The 27,592-nt window shown below is 42.4% G+C and overlaps 1 long non-coding RNA gene across 2 annotated transcripts; it reads right to left on the bottom strand.

Moving 5' to 3' along the window:
• Positions 1-16,572: 16,572 nt before the first annotated feature.
• Positions 16,573-26,416, bottom strand: LOC149917896 (uncharacterized). Of its 2 annotated transcripts, none has more exons than XR_016467329.1 (4): positions 26,152-26,416; positions 25,052-25,116; positions 16,915-17,046; positions 16,573-16,649 (listed from the first exon to the last, which is right to left on the bottom strand). It is a non-coding gene; the product is annotated as an uncharacterized LOC149917896 (long non-coding RNA). The 2 variants fall into 2 exon arrangements; XR_016467328.1 differs by having other exon boundaries at positions 25,052-25,113.
• Between the last annotated feature and the right edge of the window lie 1,176 nt (positions 26,417-27,592).

Below are 27,592 nucleotides of genomic sequence, written 5' to 3'. Positions count from 1 at the left end.
GTACACACCAGCATATTTTAGGACCTTATGACAAGAAGCAACTGAATTACTGAATTCAGTCATGGTTGCAGAATTCATGTAATACTAGTTTAATCCAGAAGAGTCCAGATGTTATCTACTCCACTCTGAGCAGTTCCCAGTGCCCTTTCAGCCACTCTCTGACAGTATTTGCACAGAACTGTGTCTCAATTTTAACCATTTTATGTACCTGCCATATTTTAAGCAATTTTCCACTTTGTCACATGAACACAACTGTCCAACTTTTACCAAACTCACATAACCTTCCTATCTGCCTCCCTGTGCTGTCAGCCCAAGAATCCAAAGACTCTTGGAAGTCAGTCTCTATTAAAACTGAAGCTGTAAGCATTTTGACTTTTAATTATAGTTATTCAACGTATGTATTGGAGGATCTTCAGGATTTGCACTCTGTGTGCTAACTGCTCTGCAAAACAGAAGCTGGTAAAGAACAAGTCACCACATAAAACAGGTATTGTAACCACATTGAACTACTGTGGACATATAAGCTCTTCAAGGAATTCTAGGCAAAAAAAGACTACCATATTATATCACAGCCCACTAGCTTCCACCCAATATCAACTGTTCTGAATCTCAATAAAGTGTATATTTAACTGAACCTCTTGGAAAGGAGTTTAGCCCTGATCTGCACTTCCAAAGATGGAGGATTTGGTACTTAAAGTTTGTTCCAGTCAGAAATCATTCCACTGTTAAAATAAAATCTGTGTCTGATTTTTCATTTAAATTTGTCTGGTCAGCTTCAGTTTGCAACTACTGTATCTTATTATACTTTTCTCCACTAAATTAAAGTGTTCTTTAATACCTGGCATTTTCTCATCTTGAAGATACTCACATTAATCAAGCCACTTCTCAATCTTCTTTTTGATAATCTTAACAAGTTAAACATTCTGAGTCTCTTACTGGAAAGTAATACCTCAAATTGTAATTCTAATTTTCTCAATGCATTTTTGGAACTCTTTCCTGCAATCTCATCATTTCTTCAGCATCCTACTGAAAATGTGGACTCTAGGGCATTTTCCAGTAGCCCACTAGAGCTGTTGCCAATGCCATTTGTAAAAAGGAAAAATCACTTTACCACAAAAAAATTATTATTCCCCTTTGTACTCATCCAAGAATCACATTTAGCTCTCTTTTTAAATTAACATGTGTCAGCCATTGAGCTGTCCACCCAATTATTTATGGATTCTTATTTGTGATTTGTCTAGATATACTGGTTTAAAACGTTCGCTAAGTCACACACACGTTTTGACATCTCCAAACCCTGAAAGTCAAGTAGTCACTTTAAGGACGCATTTTTCCATCTATGTGTCTATAACATACAAGAATGCAACTGTACATGCCTGTCAACCCGTCCCTTCTCAGCCCATACAGTTCACCATCCCCACCACAACCCAGAGCATTCCATGTCTGTGTTTTCCAAACCAAACCCAAAAAGAGCTCAGCAATAATGCAATTTTTCAAATTGCATGATTTGGCGTTGAACTGAGAGTCAGCATCTCAAACAAGTTTTGCCTCAGAGAAGAGGCCACAGGTTGCCCCTTTGCAGAGCACAGGATGATGTGATGAGCAGGGAAAGAGGCACCTTTCTTACAGAGACACAGCAAGGGAGTGGGACAGAGGGCGAAACTGTGCAGCAGCCTCACTGGATGATGAAAAGGGCAGAAGACATGCAGGCAGAGGAGCTGCTGTGCTGTAGTTTTTTGTGCAAACTCTCCTTTTTTTTTCACCTTCATCAGCCTCTGTTCTTCAGCTTGTCACTGACTGCCATACCTTTTCCTCTACCCTATTCTCCCCTACAATGTCCCTTCTCCTACTGCTTTTATCCTCTACTGCAGATATTCCCACTCGTTCCCAATTAAGTTTGCTCTCCTCTGCCAAAGCTCTTCCTGGAAACAACATTTTTGCTGCTGCTTTCACAGCTTTCTTCTGGCTCCTGTGTGTCACCCCTTTGCCCTGTGTCCTCCTCCTCCAGAGTGTTTGAATGCCTCTGGGGGAGGGACCGCCTGGAGCTGTGTTCTCCCAGTCCCTGTGCAACATGGCCCCCCTGCTCGCTAATTTTATTTTAGCCAATATCCTAATAAATGTGACTAATTGTAGCAGCGCTGTGATGTCTAGTAGGAGAGACTGATGAAATAATTGTGTAGCGGGGATGAAACAGCCAGGCTGATGGCAAAGCAAAGCAAGCATGAGCTGTGCCAGCCTTACATAACGTTGCAGGCTGAGTGAGAAGCACCCAGAAGGAATTCATTCCTTATCTCACCCTTTCCTCCCCCTTTATTATTAAAAAAAATAAAAAAGATTATTTTCCTTCCCTGCCGCATGCCTGGTTTGTATGCCCAGACCCCTCGGTGGGGCAGGAGGGGTGGCTGCAGCTCTGCACCAGCACAGCACTCGCTCCAGCTCTGATCTCACAGTTTGCTGGCTGTAGAGTCAGGTGTCGCTGCTAAAAAACAGTCCTCTGCCTTCTAATTCATGCCAGCTTTTTTTTCCTGTCTTGCGGCGGATAAGAAATATAATTTGAGTTTCAATATGTGGCTGGGGGTGCTTCTCTCATTAATTAGTTACAACCCTTGCCTGGTGCTGACGCTCACGTTGCTTTAGATGGCTGATATCTGTTCACCACCTTTCTGAAAGATTACAAAAGAGCCATGAAAATGAGAATGGGGGGATGGAGGGATAGATGGATGGATGAGGGATGCCTCTATTACAAGGAGTGAGTACAGAAAGCTTGGATTAGGGTGAACAGCTGGTGCAGATTCAATAATCAACTGCTCTGAAAGAAAAGCCTATTTTTTCTCATCCCATGGCATTAGAGAACGGGATACCAGAGCTGCCAACCTTACAATTGAAATCTGCCCACACAGAATAGCAAATTCCCCTTGGCTTGCATTTAAATGCTCCTGGCTCATTATAACTCCATACAGCCTTTAATACGTACATGTGGTCGGCATATTATCCTGCAAACAGAATGCTGCACTGCTTCTCTCAGCACGTCTCTGCCTTCATTTCAACACCAAAGGGAGGGACGGGGCGGGGGGGAGAGAAAGGAGGACAGGCAGCTTATCGAGTTTACAGCTGCTGCTAAGAACATTGGTTTGATCCTCACTGCTGGTTAGGACTCGTTTCCACAGCAGGCAACAGGCAGCGGGTCAGGGCATTGAGCATTGGCTGGACGGGCTCAGGAGGTCATTCTCTGGGACAACACAGCCTGTGACAGGCCACAGGAAGGCATCCTGGCCTGCACCCTCAGCTGCCAGCATCCATACAGGGAGAGCAGTCAGTATATAAGCGTGCATCAGAAAAACAGGCTGTTTATTTCCCCAGATCCTCTAGTAACGATAAACACGGCAAGGTTACCAAGGCTTCCTCCAGCCCTACCAGCAGCAGCAGCAGCTACTGTTCACTCTCCTGCCTCCTGATAGAAGGACTCCATCCTGGCCCAGGGGGAAAGCCCTAGGGGCCGAGATAAACCCCACCCCGTGCTCAGTGCCCCTGGCTGCAGAGCTGCCCGTGGCTGGGGATAGGCTGTGACACAAAGAGCAAGAGTCCACCTGAACATGATGGTGACAAACGGGACAGCAACCAGCTGCCAAGCAGGAACAGTTCTCACTGCATCCCGCCAGATGCAAAGAAGAGGTGAAAGGCTCTATACATCATGCTTTACCCATTACTAGTCTCTCGGCTTTTCAGCAGGAGTAGAGAAAATTTTATTTTTTAAATGCCCTCTTTATTTTGGAACATCAGCACAAGAGTGGCCAGAAACCTTGTTGCCACCAATTTTAATCTGTAACAGGAAACTGAATATTCAGGGGAAGAGAACCTGAAAGCTTGGACCACAATCTTCCCTCAAACTCAGTACTGATAGTCACGTCATGTTCCTGTTCATTCACAGCCCTGGTTTTGAAGGCAGAGCAGTGCTTGTCCCCGCCGCCCCAAATGCAAGGAGAAGAACGGAAGGGGCTGCATTGAAATGTGTCAGCCTGAGTCTCCGCTGTGCTTCTCGCCGAAAGGAAAGGAAGATATTAATGCAGATGATTTTGTTACATAAATACATGTTGTATCAGGGCCATTTTTAGCATTTGTGGGGGCGTGAAGAACTTCTCCAAGCTGCGTATCTATTTCATAGAATTCAGCTGAACTGAGGAAAAGGACAGAGAGTTTTAAGGTAAAACATCAAGATACATTTTGTTTAAACCCACGCAATTCTGTACAGTGCTCCACATGACAGAAAAAAGATTTCTCTAGCACCTCTCTGGCCTTAGTATTGCTTTGTAATGTTTTGTAACAGAAAGACCTCTTAATATAATTGGATAAAATTAAGGACAAATTTGTCATCAAATTTCAAATAATAAGTGTGCCATTTGGCATCAGACATTTTCAGTTTCTTTACATTCTGCATGGCTAGAACATTCAATTAAAATAGAATTTGAAAATCCAGAAACCTAATTTGTTGTTTAATCTCAAAGTCACTTAGACTTCAAATAGATAGATTTCTATTCAGGAAGGAGCCTGTTAGCCTGTTTTTGAATGAAGAATAAAATCTGGGGGCATTTTTAGCAAATCAGGCTCACACAATACAAAATTCCTCTGGATTTCTGAGCAGTTTTCTATCATCCCTTTCACCTCCGCCTCACATCCACTCCAATTCTGGACTGAACATGGCTCACAGTATCCCTGATGCATCCATGCGCAGAAGACAGAGAGCTAATAGCAGCCCCACTATGGCTGTGCCAGCTGGGGACATGTTACACCCACCCCAAAAATGTGCTCAGTTTCTTCTGTGGGCTTAAGCTGAGCACGGTTGAGATAGGCATGGGAAAAATTGGATTTTGCACTCCTTTTGTCCAGCAACTGGAGCAGTAATGTGATCCTCCAAGGTTTTTTGCTTGCAAATGTTTTTGAAAAAAAAATCTTGTTATCTATATGGTCATCTAAGAACATTTTCCTTCTGGACATGGAAGAAGCTTTTGGAGATCGTGTGTCACTTAGAGAAAGGCACTGTCCAAAGGAAATTTCCATGGGATTAATGAGTGCTGTAGTTTTTGTTTCTCGGGTTCCAAAAGCATCAGTCTGTTTGGAAAGGAAGAACAAATAAAAGGACAAAAAAAGCTAACTTTTTATAAGTCATCTGAGCTTGGAAAACTGGCTTATTTCTGAATAGTGCCTACACTCTATGTTTGTTAAATCCCATCCTGCAATACACAGAGCAGACTCCAGCTGGGTCACTGATAGCTACATGGTGCTCAAAACTAGAGGGAGAAGGAGTTACCTAAAAACAAGTCTAATTTAGTACTTGGACCATCCCTGACAGCCTTGGCCCAGAGTATTTCATAAACATGGAAAAGAATGTTGGTTTAATTTCACAAAATCAGACTAAGATATGTCCAGATTTTGGACACTTCACATTTCAGAAAGTCAACTTTTCTGCAACAAAGGTCAAGTTCCTCAAACTGATGCTTAAAAGTCATCCTGAATCTGCTGCCCCCTTTAAATTACTGCCCCAAGAAATTCATTCAAACCACCCTCTGAACTAGTGGTTTGAATGGAAAAGATGTCAAGAATTCATTTTACTAGTTAAAATAGCGCTTTCTGGTGGTACAATAACAAAAAAGACTCAAAAGCCCCAAATTTGTTCCTCTGTACTCTGTCTCCTCATTCCAGTTTACCTTGGATTTACTCTGTAGGCACTCAATTCCAGCTGAAAACCAATTCCGCATGTAAGGAGAGAAAGATTTACTGTTATTGCTCAGCATCCATCAAAGAAGGAGACAAGATAAATGCAATATATCATAGCAATAAGGATACCTGGGTGACCCAGTAGACTCTAGGGCCCAACTTTGGTAGTGGTGTTAACAGCAGGAGGTTGTTCAGGAATTTGGAGAGATTTCAGACAGATCATAATCTGTAAGAAACAATAAAGCTGCTAAAACTACGCTTTGCACAGGCTAACTGCCCCAAACCATACTTTCTCTTTTTGGAGGAGGAAATAAAGTGAAGATCTTTGGCATCTTCAGACAAAGAGTAATACCCATTTATAGTAATAATGCACTCAGCATGAGAGAAAATCAAAGTAAAATAAGGAAAGCCTCATCATTAGGAACACTTCAACTTGATACAAAATGAGATGTACACAGGAAAAATGCTTCCAGTACCGACTGTGAGGGCAGTTAAATACACTGGGACAGATCTTTTCCACCTTTTGTTTTCACTGGAAACATACTATTTCCTTGAAACATCTGTTTTCTCTAACTGCTTGCCATCCATCTTTTGCACTTTTCCAGTATCAACACAACAACATCACAAAAGCTCTTTTCAGCTGTCAATAAAGAAGGCTTTGCAAAATCCAAACCTCACCAAACAAGTCACTGGCAAGCAGGTTAGAAATGAACAGGCACTGCAAACAACTACAACATCATCTCAGAGCGCTTCTCTGCATTACAAAAGAGAAAATAAGCAAGGTACCAAAAGGAGGAAGAATGCAGTTCAATGTCTTCACCATGCGGCTTGGTAGCAGGATCAGACAAACGCTGGAGTTCATGAAGATTTCACCACATTCAATATCTGCAGTGGCAGTCCCAGCTGGATACAAGAACTCCAGGCCAGCCGGAAGCAACTGTGGGCATGATGGTACCCCAGGTACCTCAACAGTACCCTTCACTTAAGGTGCTCAAGTTAGGAGCTTTGAAGTTCTTAGTCCTTCTCCAAGTAAGAGAGGAAAACTGTGCATCAAGAGGTGTTGTTTGCTTTTGTCCCCATGGTCATTTTTCATGGCTGCAACTGCAGCATAAGCAGAAATCACATCCTTTTTCCCCATCCCATACCATCACATGGAGAGCAATATGGTGAAATGGATTGGGGTCACTATCTAGGTTAAAAGAAGCTCTCCTGAAACAAAACAAACCAAACTACCAAACAAAATCTGCAGATATTGGATAAACCTAATCAGCGTAGTGGAGGGAACAAGCAATGCCCTGACAATGGGATCATTTTTTTCTCTGGAGAAATAAATCATCCTCATGAGTTTCTGTTAAGAATAGAGAGGTGAATTGAACCATTCTGGAGAACTCTGACAGATTTCTCAGGGGCTGGGAAAGTCTGAAGGGCAGCATGAACTGACGCCAGAGAGAAAAAGAAAAAGCAAGTAAGTCATAAAATCATTTATATCTATGAGAAATAGAATGACCTCCACTCTTCTTTCCTCGTCTATCATTCTTAGAAGGAGAGAGGAAAAAATACATTTTTACTACGTGACTTTAGATCTTTTTCAACAGACACAATAGAATACATTTTGTTGCCATAAACCTACAGCCGTCAGTGGTTACCTTTGTCCCAGCGTGTTGCTTCCCTCACAGCACTGTACAAAAATGACATTATAAGGACAAAGACATAGACACAGAATTAATTTAATCACTTTAAGACATTATTTTCCTAAAGAGGAGTGCTTCAGTGTGCCCATACAAGAGTTTAAGGTAGAAAGTTTATTTAGGTAAATGTCTTCCTCTTTATTCTCATGTATCTATACTAGACTCTTAAGCTAGGCATTAATGTATATGAATAAAGTCCCATCGTGTTGTTTTGCTATTGTCATACATGGCTGTACACACACTTTTTTGCCTCGTCAAACACGATCTCAACTTAGCTGTATTTGATAAATATTGCCTAAATTCTATCTGATAAATGCTCCCTCTAAGATCTTTCCTCTACAGCGTGAAAAGTCAATGCCCTAATTTTAAGTTGCCCTTTGAAAGCAAGCCAATATTCAGATGGATATCGACTCTGGGCCTGCTGGTTGTTCTGCAGCAGTATTTGGAAGGCTGCTGTTTTAATGAATGTGCTAACATTTGATACACACACAAACAAAATCAATAGCACTATTTTTAAAAAGCATGTGGCTTTACTAAGTACATTGACACTACCCTGTTGTGCAGAAGTTTACTAGAAACCTCCCTATATGACTAAATTGATGCATCTGGCTCATTTCTCTACTAGCTTGCCAGAATGCATAATACCAGACTTCAAGGACATCGAAAGTCAGCCACTGCTGCAGAAAAAAAAAAAAACTTGTTTAAGTTTGAAGTGATGTGATAGCCTGTACCTGAAACTCCCCTGCAATTGTCAAATCTTCCTATTTCTTCCCACTATTGTCACAGAAGAGACCAAAGCTTTTCACATCAGAAATTCCTGGTTCTGTGGCTTCTGAAGGAACTTGGTGACTACGGGCAGAGAATAAAATGTATTTATAGCCAGTGTTGAACAAAGTCATTCCTGCTCTTTTGTCTTCAGTAGGCAAACACATTGAGGTCCTTGAATCCAAACCTTGGATCTGCTGTAGCCCATCTGCAGTCAGTAGCTGTTTTCCAAGCAGTGGCCAAAAATATCAAACCTATGTGGGGGAACAGGCTACAGACCTCAAAGGGAGAAGAGTGTGTAAAAAGTAAATCCAGATGAAATTCTAATGCTGTGTGTATTCACACACTACTAGTCACATTGACTTGGCTCCAACTCTGAAAATGTGTCTTCTCTTTAAGGAACTGATTCAATGCTATATAGTACGTGGGCATACAGTTGATCTGGAGACTAAATAAAGCACTAAAAAGTCTGCAGTTAGGGCAAGATGGAAGATCAATCCGGTAACTTTCTGTTAAAAAACACTTCCTTTCTCTGAAATATTTCATAATTCAGGACTCTAGAACTACATTAATCAGTCAAAATTAGTTGTTTTCATCACTTGAATCTTCAGTGTAGTTAGTTGCCAAAATACAGCATCATCCTCATCAAAAACAAAGAGTAATTTTTTTTATGCATTTGTATATGCCTATAATCTGGTTGGCTGGAAAAGGAAAAAAAAAGCTACACCACAGGAGAAGTTTAAATTTAAAGTGAAAAAGCTTTTCTTTTTTTTCTATTTTGAGAAAGCATTAGCTTGCTTGGGATACAAATACAAATTTTATTTTTTTTTTTTATTTATTTATTTTACCATTCCATTTCAATGAGGCTCCAGAAGAAAATATAATGCTGGGAAATTCTTACAACATGCAGATATTCTTCCAGAGACCTCATGAACTGATATAAAATCTTGAAAGAGCCATAGAAAATGTAAGGCATTCTCATCAGAGTTTCAGAAGATATTTATTAAATGGAAAGTTTGATAATTCAAAGCTTTACAAACAATATTTTTTCACCCACTGAGCAATTAGACAGTGAAAGTCATTGTCACAGCCTGTTAGCCAAGTGAAGAGTAGAAGATTCAAAAGGAGACGAGGTATTTTAATGTGTTAGATATATGAAATAAGCACAAAATAAAACAATTTTCAAGTGAATATAAATTATGGTGCACGTATTATTCACCATGGAGCATTAGGAAGGAGATTTTCTTAGTGGCAAATTACCACCATTTACCTTCTATGCTGCTGCTTCTTGCTTCATCCTTCTTAAATACCTGGTGGGATCCTGGCCAGGCAAAACACTGGGCAGACTGGGTTTTGGTCATCAGTTTACTATAGCAGCTCCTACCTCCTCAATGCACTACTCTCCTGTGTAAGCATAACTCAGACTATACAGACGACTCAGACTGCTTTATGGGTTCATGCCTCTGAGCAGGAGGCTCATGGCTACACTGCTCTCCAGGATGCCCACAACCCCACTGGCAAGGCATGCAAAGGAGCCCATGCCACAGCTGCGTCTCTGCAAATCTTCTGCCTTGCTAGTTAGCTCAAAGCCACTGATGATGCCACTGCTGCAGCAGTCAGCCCAGATCTGCCATGATACTTTGCACTAAAATGCCACTTTTCCCATTTGAAAGAGACACTTGACATAAACAGAAAAGAACTGAATTATTCAACTTATTTGTATCAAGCAAGGAACCAATGCCAGCGTTTTTGAGCCCTCATAAACTGTTTTAACCCTACCTTCGAAGACATTGCAAAATTAGATGGAGTTAGCCCCTCTGCATCTATAAACATCTGATACTGGGAACGCAGAGAAGGAAAAACTATTCTCCCCTGCACACCCAAACAGAATCGTGCAAACAGGAAAGAGTGGGAGGGCAATCTCCAACGCAGGTCTTTCTAATGAAAATGTATTTGTGAAACAACCCAAGGAGAAGTTGGCAGGAGAAAACAGGAAGCCATCTATCGATCTACAGTTCCTTTGAACCCCATGTGATTCAAACTGAAGCAGCAGCTTCCTACAGGAAGCTTAAAGCTGATGTCCATAAAGGCGTTATGTCATGATGCTGTGCAAACAACACAGTGGTTGGGACAATCAGAGGCAGCACTGACCATGGCTGGAGAAAAGACCCTAGCAGAAGAACAGAAGCCAGTAGAGTCAGAATGGCTGTCAATGTCACGGCAGGACACAGCAGCAGTGAGAACTGCAGACAAGCACACCTATAGCTGCACCCAGATCAGCTCGCTGAGTTGTGAACATTTGCTGAATTGTTCCCCACACTCTTCTGTCTCATATTATTTAATCCACCTCAGTAAATGCAGCCTTTAACAAAAAACTCAAACTATTACAGACTGTTCCGTGGCCTGGGCATCATATCAGGGTGTCTAGCACACAGATATTAGGTTAGCTTCTGGGCAGGTATTCATCAAATCTAACCTGAGAGTACCAGCTAATTTTTCTCTTCAGCTGACATGCCCTTCCACATGTAAGCAATATAAATGTGCACATTTCTGAGCAGATCAGTAGACAATATCACTCAGAACGAGGGCTGTGCTGAATTTTTGAGCTCCTTCTACTCCTCAGGCAGTTTGTTCAATCATGATTCATTTTAAGCAGATGATTTCCACCATGATGGACAATTTCTTCCTCTTATATTACATGATCTTTCCAACTATAGAGGAAATTTTGGCACCATTATTATTTTTTTTTATGTGTATGGATACATCCCGCAGGTTGTAATGACTCCTTTGGATTATTATAATCAAGGAGATCCCAGAAAGCATTATTTATAGGCTCAGGTTTTTATAAGAAATATATAAAAGTTGAGATCAATAGGCATTTCTCTAAGATCTAGTACACATAATTTACCACTGCTACAAAAGAACTAATAGCAGAAGGCATTAATGTATCTTACCCAAAATACAGGTTTGATTAAAGCACTAAGAACATTTCCTTCAGGCTCAGTTGAGACGCTTTGTAGAGCAAAATACCTGACAACAGTGGTAACAGCCATTCAACGAAATGAGGCATGAGGATGAGCATAGGGATCCTATGGTCCAAACCAGCATAGATTCAGTGTTGCTAGTGGAGGGAAGATAGAAAAACCTGCCCTAATAGCAATGGGCAATGTTGTAGGAGTAGCCCTACAGAGGAAGAAGCTCTATGAGCACAGAAAAAGGCAGATACAGGATGTGAAAATGGCTTAGATGTTGTTTGTTTCTATAATAATTGGACAAACAAGATTGTGCGTGCATTTGCTGTAAATAATATGATCTTGCTTAGAATAAACCTATTCCAAAACATTCCAAAGGGGAAAATAAAAGGAAAAGCAAACTGTAAGGGCTCTGAATACTCACTAGCCATTCAGAGCTGAAGAACCATGGTGCCCTAAGAACATCTTATCGTATTCCCCTGCTTGCATTGCACTTCTTACTGGCAGCCCTTTCACCTGGCTCCTGATGGTGAGGGAGTACCAATGTAGGGATATCACATTGTTACGTTCTGCAGGGAGTGTGCTGCACTGGGATGGGCAGGGACAGCAGCATACATCTCATGCTGCAGTGCTGACTGCTGAAGCTGAAAACTACAGGGAAAAAAAGAAAGACCCTGGGTTTCCTGTAGATGAAATAGATATTTTAATTTGCAGAATCATAGAATCACCAAGGTTAGAAAAGACCTCCAAGATCATCTAGTCCAATCGTTCACCTACCACCAATATTTCCCCACTAAACCATGTCCCTTAGTACATCTTAACATTTCTTGAACACTTCCAGGGATGGTGACTCAACCACCTCCCTGGGCAGCCCATTTCAATGCCTCACTGCTCTTCTGGAGGAAAAAGTTTTTCTAACACCCAACCTGAACTTCCCCTGAGGCAATTTCAGGCCGATCCCTCTAGTCCCATCGCTAGTTAGCTGGAAGAAGAGGACAACACCCACCTCACCACAACCTCCTTTCAGGCAGCTGTAGAGAGCTATAAGCTCTCCCTTGAGTCTCCTTTTCTCCAGACTAAACAGTTCCAGTTATCTCAGGACTCCCCATAAGACTCATGCTCCAGACCCCTCACTAGCTTTTTAGTCCTTCTCTGGACACACTCCAGGGCCTCAATGTCTTTCTTCTAGTGAGGGGCCCAAAACTGAAGACAGTACTCAAGGTGCAGCCTCGCCAGAGCTGAGTACAGAGGGAGGATCACCTCCCTGCTCCTGTTGGTAACACTACTTCTTATACAAGCCTTCTCGGCCATCTGCAAACACTGCTGGCTCACATTTAGCCAAGCATCAACCAACACCCCCAGGTCCATTTCTTCCACACAGTCTTCCAGACATCCAGTCACTCTGCCCCAAGCCTGTAGCACTGCCTGGGGTTGTTGTGGCCAAAGTGCAAGATCTGGCACTTGATCTTGTTGAGTTTGACATGTCATGTCTGATGGCTAGGTTTTACCAAAAGGAGTTAAAATTTATCACTGTGACAATTAAGGAAAACTGCAGAAGAATCACCCTGAAGCTGATGTAAGCCACAGGACTCCTTAAATCTCTTCCACACAACCTGTGAGCAGCACATGGATGCTTTTTTCTCCTCAGCAGCCTGAACCCAGTTAACTGCTGGTTCCTCCATCTTGGCAGCTCTCTGTCCAGCTCCTGTGACTTTGGACATGCTCCCCTTTGGCCTGGCAGAATAAAATGTGACTAGTTTTGTGCCAGCTCAGCATGCTGAAATAGCAGGGCACCAGGGCTGACAGCACTGAAATGACTTGAGGGAAGAGACAGGGTGCAACAGCAGGGGGGAGGGAGAGCACAATCATGGCAACTAGCTGTTATATGGCTGAGGCTGTTGTGGTAGTATAGGCCAACCTGCGAAAAGCAATAGTTTTCTTTTTGTGAAATGAAGGCACTAATGCCAGTTACTGGAGATGTGGCAATATTTCTGGGATACGCCAGTGACCTAAACATCTGCTGCTACACTGCAACAGAAGAAAAAAATTACTTGGACTGTCTAGCATCTAAATTACTTGTTTTCTTGTTAACCGATGAACTACTTGCAAGATACACTTTCTTTTTATAGAGCATCTTATTGAGAATCTGAAGCAATTCTTTCGCAGGCAACAATATATAATCACTGCAAGTGGGCACCAGTGCAAATGAAGCTGCTAGTGCAGAAAAAAATTACACCTCCTGACATATAGCCTCTCCTTGTATTAGCAATTTCTTAAAATAACCTGTTCTCTGAAAGCTGAATTTCATGTTCATGTTTGAGTTGAACACTGAGAACACTACATGAACTGCAGAGGAAGCCTGCCACTGTGCTACACTACCTCAGCTTGGCCCTGCTGAGCATGGGAAGACCAGCCTCCAGAACTGGTGGGTTCCCCCAGCTGGCAGTAATACCAGGGCATTACACAGGCATTTGGACATCTCATGGCACCTCCTTATCTCAGTGAATTTAACTTCACAACACTCTTCTCAGTTGATTATTGCATTAGTTTTCCTGAGCAGAAGTCAGGTATATTGCAGTGAACAGTTAGCTAGGGCACAAGCATGTCAGTGGCAAGACAATGAGGGGAAAAGCCATGGCTTTTGTAACAAAAAGGAACAGGGAAAAAGAAAAAAAAAAAGAGAGAGAAAAGGAAAGAATCATGAAAGAGAAGATGAAAATGAAAGCAAATACTGGGGGTAGAGTGGAAATATGTCTCCTAGGTCTTCATCCCAGGTTTCTCACTATCATGGCAACTGTCTCATGTCTCTCCTAAGCTCAATCTCACAGTTTTTTACTTTTTCTGAACCCCCCTACTCCCATTGGAAAGTTATTTTGAAAGCCCACTTTTCTTGTGGCTAGAAGCCTTTTAATTTCCAGCCTAATTTTATTCACAGCCATATGTCCATCTGTTCTTGTGCCAGCTTTGTACTGTAGCTTAAATACTTCTTCTCCCTCAACGATGTTAACCTCTCAGTTCTGGTTTCATGCTCATCTTAGCTGGTTCTGTGTATGAACTGCCATCAAACAGGTATTCCCTCAACTCTCTGCACATAGTAGCATGGACACATCCTGCCTCTCTGCCCATGTCAATGGGGTGACGCTGCCTCCTCTGTACTGGCACCAGGGCTGCTGATGAGAAATGCTATCACTAATGCTCATGCTACAGCTGACCTGACAGCCAGCCAGTTGAGAAAACTCAACCTGCTGAAAATCAGCCAGAAAAGATCCCTCCCTGGTCCCACAGTTATTCAACCACTGGGACAAGGTAGGTGTCAGGAATATGCAACACGGAAAGAAAAAGGTGAAAAAACCCAGTGCTGACAGCTTGGACACTGACCAGTGCAAGTCAGTTGTGAATCCATATCTAAAAAGAAACAAGAATACATTCTTATGCTTTCACAATGCTGGATAAAAAGTCATACTTCTAATTTCTTCTTGTCAGGTACTTTGTCTGCTCTCCCCAAACGGCCTCTGCATTTCTTCCTGCTGGAGCGTGGTGTGAACTGACCTGCACATACTGTTCTGGAGTTGATCTCACAGGCATTCGTGCTTTCCCTTTCTGGGTTAGAAAAAACTTAACCTGACTTGTCCTCAGATTCCATTGAGAAAGACAGTGAAGAGATATGAGAGATCAAATGGGGAAGGCAGAAAAAGAGGGCACAACTGTCATCTGGGATGAAAGCAGAGCCCAAAAGTTTCTGACAGTCCTAGAGCTTCACACAGCTGACCCCTGCCCAAATGTGCTCTTGGGACCTTTACTTTCCCCAGAGAAGTTCTTACTTAATTAAAAACTTTCCCTGGTTAGTGCTTTGAGCACACAGTAGCAGGTAGAGAAGCGGAGACTACGTTGATGGACCAGGCAATGGCAGTGCCTGGGCTAGTGGCTTCCTTACATCAGACGAATGCCTCTGTTGTTAAGCACAAGAAATGCCTAACCACTTACGTGTGCACTCAGGCATATGTTTATGTGTGTTATTGACACAGAGTCTACAAGTCCCTCCAGGTCATATTTTGTAAAATGCAAGAGGTAAACAAATGGAACGGACCTCAGAAGAGTAATAGGAAGAAATATAGGGAGAAACCCTTAGATGAGGCATTCTTTGAATGATTTTAAATGATCTCAGCACAAGTGATATTTCTCCAAGGGTCCTTTGTTTTCAAGAAGGATGTGGAATTCCCAGAGTACCTTTGAGAATTCAGCACTGAATCACTTCACACCTGATGACAAAAATACATCCAGACAGGATGTTCTTCAGCCAAAGAATGTCCCTCTGCCTAGCAGCTAAACTGTACAAACCGCGTGGCAGCTTTGACGCAGGACCCAAATCCCAGGAGCTGTGTGATAGGGCCTGCCTGAGGCCACAGACTGGCAGCACAATGAATCTGCAGCCTCCATGTGCAGAAGTTTCCTCTGGATCATGTCAATCATACATGGAAAACACAACCACTTCCTTCCTTCTGCCTCACAAATTGCCTGGCCTGGGGCCGTATCTCTGTCAGAAAAGGGCTCGCCAGCATTGGGCGGGACTCCTGCAAAGAGGCCCAGACTTCCTGGTGCGTGATGTGGTGGCTGCGCTGGGCAGGCCCACGTGGCAGAGTCACTGCACACCCACAGCCCACCCAGGCCTTCATGCATGCAGTGAGCCTCGCCTGGGGGACACCTCAGCTACATGCATACATGCAGTGACGCTGCCCTTTGACTGTCCGCAAACACCACCGCCATCTGGGATTTCTGGGCTTCTTATTCTGAATGACAAAAGAGCATGTCGGGGGAAACATGGATGGCCCTGCAGTCAAATGTCTGCATTCAGATTTTTCTGCTAAGGTTTTGTCTTTTGGAATATGAGAAATCTTTCCCTTAGATTATCTTTGCCTGATTGCAGAAATAAGTATTATTTCATAGAAACAACTCCCCTCACACACACACATAAAGAGGAAGACAGCTAGGAAATACATAGGAGTTACTTCTAATTCTGTTTTAGAAAACCCTACAAATGTGAAAATAACCTAATCCTTAGATTTAATGTCATATTAAGGGACCAGAGAGATACACAGTTGCTCTGCTATCTGGATTATCTGATGAAGTAAGGCCCAGAAGTACTGCTTGCCAACCACATATATAAACCTGGTTTATCACATCCTCAGCAAAGTAGATTATATTTTTGTGGTGCCCTCATCCACATGTTCAATCATTGGGACTGCATTACCTTTCCCAGTGACCTTCCTATTGCTCTTCCAAATTAAACAGCCAGGCATTAGTCCCCAGTTTCAGCTCAGATAATTGGCTGTGGTACAGGTGGTGCAACCGGGGCAGAGGTTGGTGGTGGTGACAAGGTCACTTACCTCAGAGGAGAGGAAAAGCTCCAGCAAAGAGCTTTTTTTTTCCTTCACCTTCAACCTACTGTGCATCACCACAGAGGCTCGAGCACTTTGTGCTGAACCAGGGTCCTTCCAAGAGCAGCATGAAGCACCTGTGAGAAAGGGAAAACAAACAGCAGTTTTCCCACTGCTGCTCTAATTAAGTTGTTAATTAGGTATCTGCAGGTGTGGATGAGTTGCTGCAGACTGAGTTTGAGATCCTCGTGCTAGTCAGAAAAAAGACAACGGAACAGACTTAGGTTCAGTTTGAATTAGTTTGGAATCTTACTATTTGATCTAGTAGGATTTTCTCCAGTGCTGAAGAACTTTACCAGTTTTACAGGTGTTACAGCAACTCATCTTCTTGTTCTCATTTACCTGTTTGAGCTGTCAAATCTGGGGCATCCGTGTCTTCTGTCTACTAATCCATGTCCCTTTGGCAGCCTGTGCTATCCCAAGGCAGACTTCAGATCCAAAAGAAACCCTCAGAAAGATCCTTCCTGCTGAGTCCTAAAAAAAGGCAAATACAAATGCTCACTATTTTACATTTTATCATGTGTGTTAAAGAAGAGGAATGTATTTTGAATGAGCTAAAAACTGTTATTTTAATACTCACAATAGTTGGTAACTACATTATAACAGAAATTCCAAGATATTTGAGAGCTCTAACCATATTTTCCCAGCTGTGTTATCTGTAGAGAACACGATACATCTATGTAAAGCTGCTATGATGGCTAAGTATATTCAATTATCTCTGCTAGTTTTGTCCCTCCTGCCCATGCTCTCCAATATATCTCAGCAATTGCTAAATATTTTAAGCTTCTTAAGTTAATTCATGCATGCATTACAAATAAGCATGTTGGGGAAAAATATGGCTATTTTATCTACCTCGACCTATGAGTGTGAACATACCACTAATCTGTGTACAGCTGTAAGACAAGGTCCTTCTCCCCTTACCCTCCCCCTTCAAAAGCAAACTTCGGAAAACGGGTCATGTGAACACAGGGATTTCTATAGGGAGCCCATGGAACAATGTGTACATTCACAGGTTCACAGTAGGCTCCCATTGTCTTGTCCCCATGCACATAATAGGAGCTAGGCCAGTAGAGAGGCTAAATGGTGAAAAAATGGATGGACAGTAAAGATGATGTTGGTAGAAAGTGCAAGAACCTCATTCTGATTCTTTCAAAGGTTTGTGCATGGTAATTCCTCACCATTATGATGTATGTAGCATATATATGCATGTTATGCTTGCTAAAGAAACCCTGTCTATCATCAGCAGAGAGGCCTGCATAAGTGCCTTTATTTCAAGAGCCCATTGGAGTTGAGACAGTATGGCATCCGTGAGTGAGGAGAAAGAACACCAGCTCTTATGGTAATGAAGATTACAGTGAAGAATGGATGGGATGAATGCCTGGTGGCTTATCCACTGACAGCAATTCAGAGGATTTTCCCTTACAACAGCAGCTATCGCTAGGTTTCACTAGTTTTCTCTGCAAACCACCTTAGAGGTTTCACAACCAGGCCAAAAAAAAAATCTACATAGAGATAAAACCTTCATACCATGCCTTCAAGCAAATGTAAAAAAGGGCCCTCATTTCTGTGTGAAACAGAGGTGAAACAATAAAGCCCTGCAAATACACATACAAAAAGCGATATATTTAGCGTCTCAGTTGGTACACACTCCAAGAGCGCTACAAGTCAGCTAGAATAAGTTAATTTATCCCATCTGATAATTAGGGTTATGAAAATTAACATCTATTTTCTAGACTTTCAAGACAGTTTATAGCAATCTGCAGCAAAATATGTATATATTTTCTGTTAAGTACTGTGGGTTGTCTTTAGAATCTGATAGAGGTGAATGGCACACATTCACTTCCAGAGGACTTCTTCCTCAAGAATTTAAAGTGGCAATTGGCAACGGTAGTTCTTCCATCCCTTCCTCTTTCAGTCTCCTACACAAGTTCCTCACAAGCAGTGAGGTTTTCAGCACTCCTCTTGCTACAGGTGGAGAAATAAAACACATTGCTGAAATGTCTGACCATTTATCAGTCCTGAGAAAATTTTTGGTCTGGGAAAAAAATGAATACAATTAATTCTTTTTTCTCCTTATATTTTGTTTTCATAATTCTTGAAAACAAGATCAATTCCAAGTTGTTGCACCAAGAATTCCTTGAAAATTATAAAAGGCATCTTCATATTGCTGCCCTGGGAGGTGATGGAGTCACCATCCCCAAAGGTTTTCAAGAAGAGGATAGACATCACACTGAGTGACATGGTCTAGACTGGTCACAGGCATGGGTTGATGGTTGGACTAGATGATCTTATTGTCTTTTCAATCTTAACGATTCTATGATTTACAGAGTTATTTGGAGAGCAAGATGATGTTTAACCTGTGTGTCCTCACCAGCTCCACCCTGAGTTTATGGTAATGGAGCATCTATCTTTACCATCCAAGGAGGTGATTGTAGCCTTGCTCACAACCTTTGCCTTTGAAGGCATGGACCTGAAATATTGCCCCCTCTGAGGAAGAAGAGAGATCATGAGAAAGCTGACAGTACTGTCAACATTCTACTAACTGTGAGCATGAAGCCTGTCTTAGGAAATTAATACCACGCATCTCATTTAATTGGCATTTTGTATGGGACAAAAGCCAAGAAGTATAAATATTGGTTAGGTCTATTCATCACTCACATGACTGCACCCTTTGTTTTTAGCCTGTGATGAGTGGTAAGGATAGAAAATCAGCCCCAGCTCTGAATTTCCTGGCTTTTGTCGGTTTATGTCACACCCATAATATTATTCAAGTGGGGGGTTTTGTGTGTAACAGATAAATGTCGACAAAGCCCCATCTAATGCCTTTTAGGTTGCTAGGAAACCAACTCTGTAGCCACCACAGAGATATCTCTGGCTAGGGGCTCAGATAAGCTCTGACTTGTTTTGATTAGGTGAGCTTTATTACAGAAAAGACAGCAGCCTGCTTGACATCATGAAAACGTGACCTGTTAAAAAAAAATGGTGCAAAGATCATTTATTGCTCACAAGTTGCATTCAGTGGAGGACACTAAGAATACTTTTCTAACCCACCAAATCAATGCCACCCAGAAAAATCCACATCTCTTAATAAAAGTTTCCCACAGTCCCTTAGGACTTGGAGCAGATGCTGCTAACACCTCTGTGTTGAAAAGTCATTATTAGTCTGGCTTTATTTCACGTGTCAGGAGAACAGCAGTATTTGTGGTCTGCTGGGCAGAGGAGATAACTAAGAATTAAATTACCTACATTCTTCCCTCAGCTCTGCAATTTTATGATTGTGTTAGAGAATAAACTTACGTGAGTTTACCTGTGTCAGACATTTATGCAACCCTGTTAATGGAGGAGGCAAAGTGATGTGAGTCTCTGTTGCTTGTGATGATCTAGGGCTGCTCAGGGGCACTGATACTCTTCTCCCTTCAGATTGAGTTCATCTCTGCCTGCTCATGTTATACCAGCGCCCTGCCCCTGCCTACAACATGTCCAACAGGCATTTGGTGGACTAGAGTGAACACCATGCCCTCCTGGTTTTCGTCACCTCCTTACTGATAGAAGGTTTTTTCCCATGACCTGTCCTACTGCAGTTCCAGCAACTTGTCTTGTTCATTGTGCACAGGTAAATAACAGATTATGCCTTCCTCTCTGTACCAAACTTCTATATGCTATCCTCTCTTCCTCAGCCAACTTTTCTCTAATTGAAACAGACTCAACCTTCTCAGCCTTTTGTTATAAGCTATATAACAAAACCTGAACCTCTTTAACTCCATGCTGGTTGCCTATGAAGGCAAGAGCTGTGAGCTGTGCAATTTCTGTCCACTTTGCTGGCAATAGCTTGGGATCTCCCCTTTTATCAGGAAGGGTTCAAGCAGCTGTATCTGATGATATATAGGGTTGCCACTGGGTAGCTGTGCTGAGTCCAACAGCAACTGAAGCTGTGTGACAGAGACCTTGGGACCATGCTGCAAGCACTCTCTGGATTTTCACTGTGGTCTAAGTTCATATTTTGTATTTACGTTTATTAAGGTACATGGCTCCTTGAAGTACCCTCATGTGACAGATGCAAGTCGTAACAGTTGGCGGACAATCCTGCTGAGTTGCTTGTAGGATGTATAAAGGCTCTCCATAAATTTATGCCCAGTTACATGAAAGGTTTTGTTTGTTCAGGAAGTATATTCACCCAATAATCATGGCATTGTTAAAGAAATCTCTATTCATCAATCTATCTAAGTAAAGCTATTACAGGAGTTAAAAAGTGATCCAAAGGATGAAAACAAACAGACTCTTTCCAGCTAATTGGGAAAGCAAGTTTCAGAATAATGAGTTCTGTGCCGAGAACCATGCAGCTGAAGTGTTTCAGTTGGGAGAACTCAGTACAAACAGGTACCTTCCACACCATTCAGTATATAGGTTAATATTAACATTAGGCATTGCACATTTAACTCAATAGCCTAGGAAGCAATGATCTGGTACGTGTCCCTGCTACCACTATTAAACCTTGGATCTGTGTACAGTATTTGAACATACCTTCATGTACTGAGAACCTGCCAGAGAGGATACAAAATGCCTGTTTACACTTTTTGCAGCTTGCTTGCAGAGCAGCCCCCAGTGCCCTGGCTGATTTGGACAATTTGCCTCAAGTCTCTTGGGAGCATGTGAACCATGACCACACAGCAGTGCTCTGGAATTAAAGCTGGTATCTTGCCAGTCTCCACTGCTGTCTGCAGCTGGGGCTGGGCGTCCCTGCACCTCCACAGCACTGGGGTCAGCATGCACTTGCCCCAGGCACTGCAGAGAACCATGCTGGCCTCTTCCTCAAAAGGTGACCAATACCAATGAATGTGTACAAAAGCCTTTGTTGCAAGAACACACCACCTGCTTCTGCTGCCATTGCTTCCTCAACACATGCTGTCAGAGCCCCACCACAAAGAAACTTATCCACTGTGGTGCAGGAAAAACAAGCTCAAACCAGGGCTATGGATGGCTACACACAGTAGCCCATTAGAACCAGTTCTGGTCAGATGGTGTTTGTTGTGCAGTACCATTGCCTCAATTACGTTCTTGGGTCTTAGCTGCCAACCAAACTGTGACATAAGTTGTTACATGGAAGTGCTCTTGGGGCCCGAGCATTGCTGTAGGCAAACAAGGATGGGAAGCCACTGGTGGAAAAGGCTGCTCATGTATGCATTTGTAGCCTTAGAGAATATCACCTGTCTCAAAGCTTGTCAAGGTGCTGGACCTCGCAGACTGAGCATGATGTTCCAGTCTCAAGTGACAATGCAGCACAAAATTTACTGTTATGGCACGTAGATCCAAAACTAACATAACACGTGACAGAGGCATGTATGTCAAGCTGCACCAGCACGACAGTTGGTATCACAGCTCATTACATGTGCAGCCTTTGTCTTGATTAATTTGAAGTCAAATTACTGCTGCAGGCCCAACCCAGCACATCAAGCTGGCCTCATACCTTCTCAACTCTGCCTCCTATAACACTTCCTGCAGCACAGACCTAGGCCTCAGCCCAGTTCTGAATTCCTTCTTGCACCTCACAGACTTTCAGGTTTTTTTAATTACAGATTTCTCTAGAAAAACTCAAGTGGTTAAATTACAAGAAGGTGGCTTTAGAGGTCCCCAGACTTGCACTTTTCATGCCAGGTAGGATCTGTCAAGTGCCAGAGCTGACATAGGGTAAATGGCAGGTGTGCTCAGCTGGAAAGGCAAGAAGTCAGAGTACCTCCCCCTCCAGCAGAGGTGAGCCATTGAATAAGCTCATCACATCCAGCAGGATTGCATCTCTCTGTGATTTGGCCATGCAACTGAATACATACCATCAAGACATAGTCTGGAGGACATTAAGCAAGTTCCCCATCAAAAAATTTAACAAAAAGTACCCCTCACAACTTATCCTTTTTATACAAAAGCTTATCAAAAATACAACAAAACCTTAAACTCAGTGATAAGATGGGTTCTATCAGAGTGTAAAGATGAACATAAATAACTGATTTTTCTTAGCTCTTTGTCCTCCAAAATAACACACTCTCCCTGTATTCCTCAGAACTCACAGAAACACAGATAATCAGGGATTTGCTGTGTACTGCTGTGTTTTTCAGCCTCTTTAGCCATCACCTCACCTAAATTGCTCAGACAGCATAGATGCCTGTTGTCACAAAGATCACAACATTAAGTGGTGATTTATCATGCCCACTGATTCAGCTCTTCTTTCCCTAACTCGAGTATCATAAACATGGCTCAGGAACAGGACAGATACCTTCTGGAGAGTTTCCACAAGCCTAAAAGACAGGATTCAACATAGAGTAAATGGCTGAAGTTCAACCCAAGTCAGTGAAGAGTTTGCCCAATTTAGAAATGGAACTCTCAGGGATGCCAGCTAAACCTATTCACATTTGTGGAAGAATATCTGATTTACACACTTTCAGCGTGCCTGATGCTACCTCTACCACGAGGATGAACTTTTAAATGAGATTAATGATCTCTGGGTCATAGCGATCAAAGATTGATGAGGTCCTCACCAAAATCAATTTACTCTTTCTTCCTACGGTGGATTGCTGCCACTCTGCTACATTTCAAACTAGGTCACAATTAAGACGATGTAGTTTGATCTGTTTTTCCCTGACCAGATGCTTTAATTCAGTGCCTACAGTTTGTTGTATACAGTTTTCTGATAACCTCAAGGGAGCTTAATGGTAGCAGTGCATTAACCCACTGATGCTAATCTGCAGGATCAGGTATCAGGATATGCAAATGAATTAAACTAGATCTTGTTTTCAGAAGGTATCATAAGATGTCCCTTGAGCTCCATGTGCTTTTGAACATAATTTGATGCATTAACATTTAATTTCTTCCAGGTGGGGTTTACCTTCCCCTGAGGTAACGAGCTTACAGTGTAACACAGATCTTGTGCCTGCCTTCTTGTTCTTCTAACAAGAAACGCAAGATCCAGTTTCTCTCTCCTCTTCCTTCCCCCACTACTTTCCTCCCACAATGTTTTAAAAACCTGACAGTAATCAGTAATGTGAGAAAAGTTGTTTTGCTCCCCTTAGAGCTGTGTTCTCACTGAGTGACTCTCTGATCACACTTGCTACCTTGATGTGCCAGTGTTGCTGGGATCTAAGCAGCGGTTTTTATTTTTCCCATCTCTTCACCCTGTTAGTGCCCTAGGACAGCTATGATAGTTTCTTGACTTGAACATAAGAACTACTAAGAAGAAATGTGCACCAGAGACCCAGTCCAAGGCTTGTACAGATCCCATTAACTGCTGGGGCAGGTTTTGGAGATATTAGTCCATTCAGTGGGAACATTTGCCCCATGCAGGCCCTCAGGACAGTTTGTGGCTTTATAGGTCTCCACACTATTTAATTTATGGAGTTCCAATGACCTGAGACAATAGCCACTGCCAATAGCTAAGATCATAGATTTTAAAGGTCAGTAAGGACCACTAGCCTTCATTATTCCAGAAGTCAAATAATTTAATCCAGTAAATCCTGCCTCAAATCCATATCTTGTGGTTGAGCTGGAACATATATTTTCAGAAGCTGCTCCAAAGTCAACTTAGAAATTCATTTTAATGAGGTATCCCACCAAGCTCTCTGCATCCCTATGCGCAGCAATGCATATGATGTGCTCACATCTCCCTTCATACACTTGAGTTTTGCTTAAAACACTGAAGTCTTTGCTTAGAGCAGAATTGTTTACTGAGCACTACCAATGTGTTCTGCCTTGCTTAAGTAATGGTTTTATGATGTAAATTAGACAGATAATACTATTCATAAACGATACTGCATGATCAGATGGCAGACTAAGCTTAGTGAGATAGAGATTTCCTTTTTAATTAAAACTGCAACACTTCTGTGCAGTGGATTAACACTGAAAGGGTCACTGGAGGAAGGGAATTAAAGTAGGATTTGAATGATGAGAAAGTGGCCATTTCTGAGCAATTTAACAGCATAACAACTGTGCCACTTCCCAACATCTTTCTTGAGGGACTTCTAAGACTATATTACCTTGAGTTAACCCCTAAAAGTCCTTGAAATGTAGTAAAATATCATTCTCATTTTATTTTTATGAAAATTGGGATGTAGCAGGTTGAAGTAAAAATGAAATCATCTTTGCCTTCTTTTGCAACATTCATCTTGACAGTGAGAATTTCTTTTTGGAAGTACCTGATACCAAGGCTCCCATCGATCTCTGCTGGAGTCGGGGGAACTTCAGCACCTATAGTAATCAGTCATTCTTTGTAAGCAAGTAATGTTTTTCCATCAGATGGTGTATGCACTCAGCAATTAAGCTGCAGTACAGATGCCGATTTTCAATTCCCACAACACCTAACCCTGCTGGCTGGCTGGTCCCAGAGGACTGTCAGGAAGCAGCATCTACGTATGTGACACTACTGAAACATCTGGCTTATGATGAAAGAAACCCTCTCAAGTTACAAGGATCTTGAATCATACTGATGCATACCCACCTTCATTTAGGCCTCAACATGAATTTCTCCTGGTTAGATTTTAACTGCCGTTCAGCTGACATCTGCTAACAAAGCAGAGTATAATGGGTGGTTAACTTCAAATCTAAAACTTGCACATGAATTCCTTTGCTAAATACCCTGCAATTAGACATAAGCTGAGTAAGGCAGAGACTGCAGTATTGTATCACTAGAAAACAAGCAGGGGAAGAAATCTGAGCTACTCTTGTTCCATTAAAAAAAAAAAAAAAAAGTAGCTGAAATATTTCTCTCTATATTCCTCAGGTATATAGAAATTCTGAATCAACCACTCACAAATAATAAAGTTGTTATAATTAAAATTCCGCATTGTCCATTTATAGCAGTAGACTAAGACATCTAAAAATTCTTAAGCAAATATGAGTTTTCTTCCAGAAAAACTGGCTGTTGGAAACAACAATTCCAGCATTACAGTCAGCACAGAGCAGAGAAGCTATTTGGTACTGAGCCTCAATAAACGATTTGGATAATCAAATATTTCTGTTCTTCCCTCCCTCCCCCCCATCAAAAAAAAAAAAAAAAAAAAAAAAGTATAACCCTACAAATAGGATTATTGGGAGGATAAAAAAAAACAAACTCAATTTGTCACCTAAAATTCACTGTGAGAAAGTGACTTCATGCTTCTGAAGCTTCTGTATGAGGCTGTCTACAGGAAAGCAGGAAGCCTCTAATACTCAGGCTGCAGGCTGCTCCAAAGGGGCTGAATTTACTCTGAATACTGCCACAGCACAACAGCACCATCCTCCTCACACAGGGTCTCTTGACAGAGGTGAAGTAGATTTATAACAACAATAAATGAAATTATGCTTACCCCATTGAGAACCTCAAAGGAAATCAATTTTTAGTTTGAGAGAATAACTGAATAAAAGCCACACCAGGCAGCACAGACCCCTCAAGACTAGTTACAAGCAACGCTGGCTATTCACACATTCAGGAGCTGGAAAGAAAGCCCTAAGCAGGCACCTTTGCTCCTAGCTCTTTTCAAAACCCGCATTAGAAAAACGATGAGCTTGCAGCTGCAGGCAGCAGCAGGAGGACCCGCACCTCTACCTGAGCTCACCTACCCCCATCGCTTTGTTGCCAGCAAACCCTGCAATGCAGCTGCGAGCACTCTGCGCTCAGCTAAGTGTTTGCTCGTCTCCCGATGTCTGTGCCAGTGAATGTGTGCAGGGAGCTTTAATAAAGCAAACTCCGCAGTAGACTGCAGAGCAGACTGACGAACAGCTCCAGTAGCACCGAGGTGTGCCAAAGCTCTCTGCCTCCCCTCCTCCACGCAGCCCATAAGCCTGATAGATGAAAGCTGTGACCAGCATCAGGTGGTTAAAATACAGTTCATTAGCTCACGTTGCTTGCTGCCTGCTTGCTGTGGAAAGGCTGCAGGAGCTGCTCATGATGATCACATGCTGAATGTGTTTACTGGAGTTCAAAACAGCTTGTCTCCCTCATGCCAAGCCCGCCCTTTAAAATGATATTAATTAAGCAAACAGCTTTAATACAACAGGCAAATAGCATGTAATCAGTGATTACAGCAGCAGGCAAGGGTGTGATTTCACCAAGATTTGGTGAGATGGGTACAGAAGATGACTTGGTCTGCATAGCTGGGGGTTCCAATAGTCCTGCCCTGCTCCTTCCCCCTGTGCTCCCAGGTCCTGTCAGTGTCCTCATGCCTTGTACCAGTGCCCCCAAACAGACATCTGGGCTTCAGAGAAAATCAGTTGCCCCGCTGTAAGAACCCACTGGGGAAGAAGATTAATTTCTCTAACCCTGTTTCTGGAGCAAAGAAAGGTTTTCCCAGTCTGCAATCTGGATTGAAGGCAAAGGAAAGCAACCTTCAGTAGGACGCAAATGTCACAGTCAGCCCAGGCACCAGGGTTAGACAGTGAGGAGGTGGCTGGGGACAGGGCAGCACCCAGACACTGGTTCCATAGAGCTTACCTGGCTGAACAACGTTTATCAGAATGAGATAGAAACCAAATTAATAGATTGCCCCAACTCATGTCCCCACACTCCCACTTGGTATGTTTGCTTCTTTCCCTTCTGTCTTTGCTCCTGCCCTCCCACGTGAAAACAGCGAAGTAATGTTTATCTGTTTTGCAGTTCTTTATAATGCCTTATAAAACCATAACCCAGGCTTCTGGGCCAAAACCCCATTTTACAGCTGTAGAAAATGCAGCTCAGAGAGGTAGGGTGACTCAGCCCAGATTTATAGCCAGCCCACATCAGAATGGTTTTTGGGATGCATTTTCTTTGGCTCTCAAAATAAACCTTGCTCCACTGGCACCAGAACTTTCTATGGAGCCCCAGCTAACCGTTGTACTGAACTTTCTATCTTTATCCCCTCCAACATGCATTTATTCTTTGTTCTTCAGTGTGCTGGACGTTGCGGGATGTAAAGCAGAGCATATAGCATTGTTCGCTTCAGCTTTGTGCTGGTGAAAGAACAAGCACAAAGGAAAGAGAGGAGAAAAGGGGGCACTTTCTTGTATAAAAGGCCCTGAAATCCCA

The sequence above is a fragment of the Phasianus colchicus genome, chromosome 5 (assembly GCF_987193195.1).
Source record: "Phasianus colchicus chromosome 5, bPhaCol1.hap1.1, whole genome shotgun sequence".
Taxonomy (NCBI): Eukaryota; Metazoa; Chordata; class Aves; order Galliformes; family Phasianidae; genus Phasianus; species Phasianus colchicus.
The sequence above is the reverse complement of the archived record's forward strand: the minus strand, read 5'-3'. Positions and strand labels throughout refer to the sequence as shown.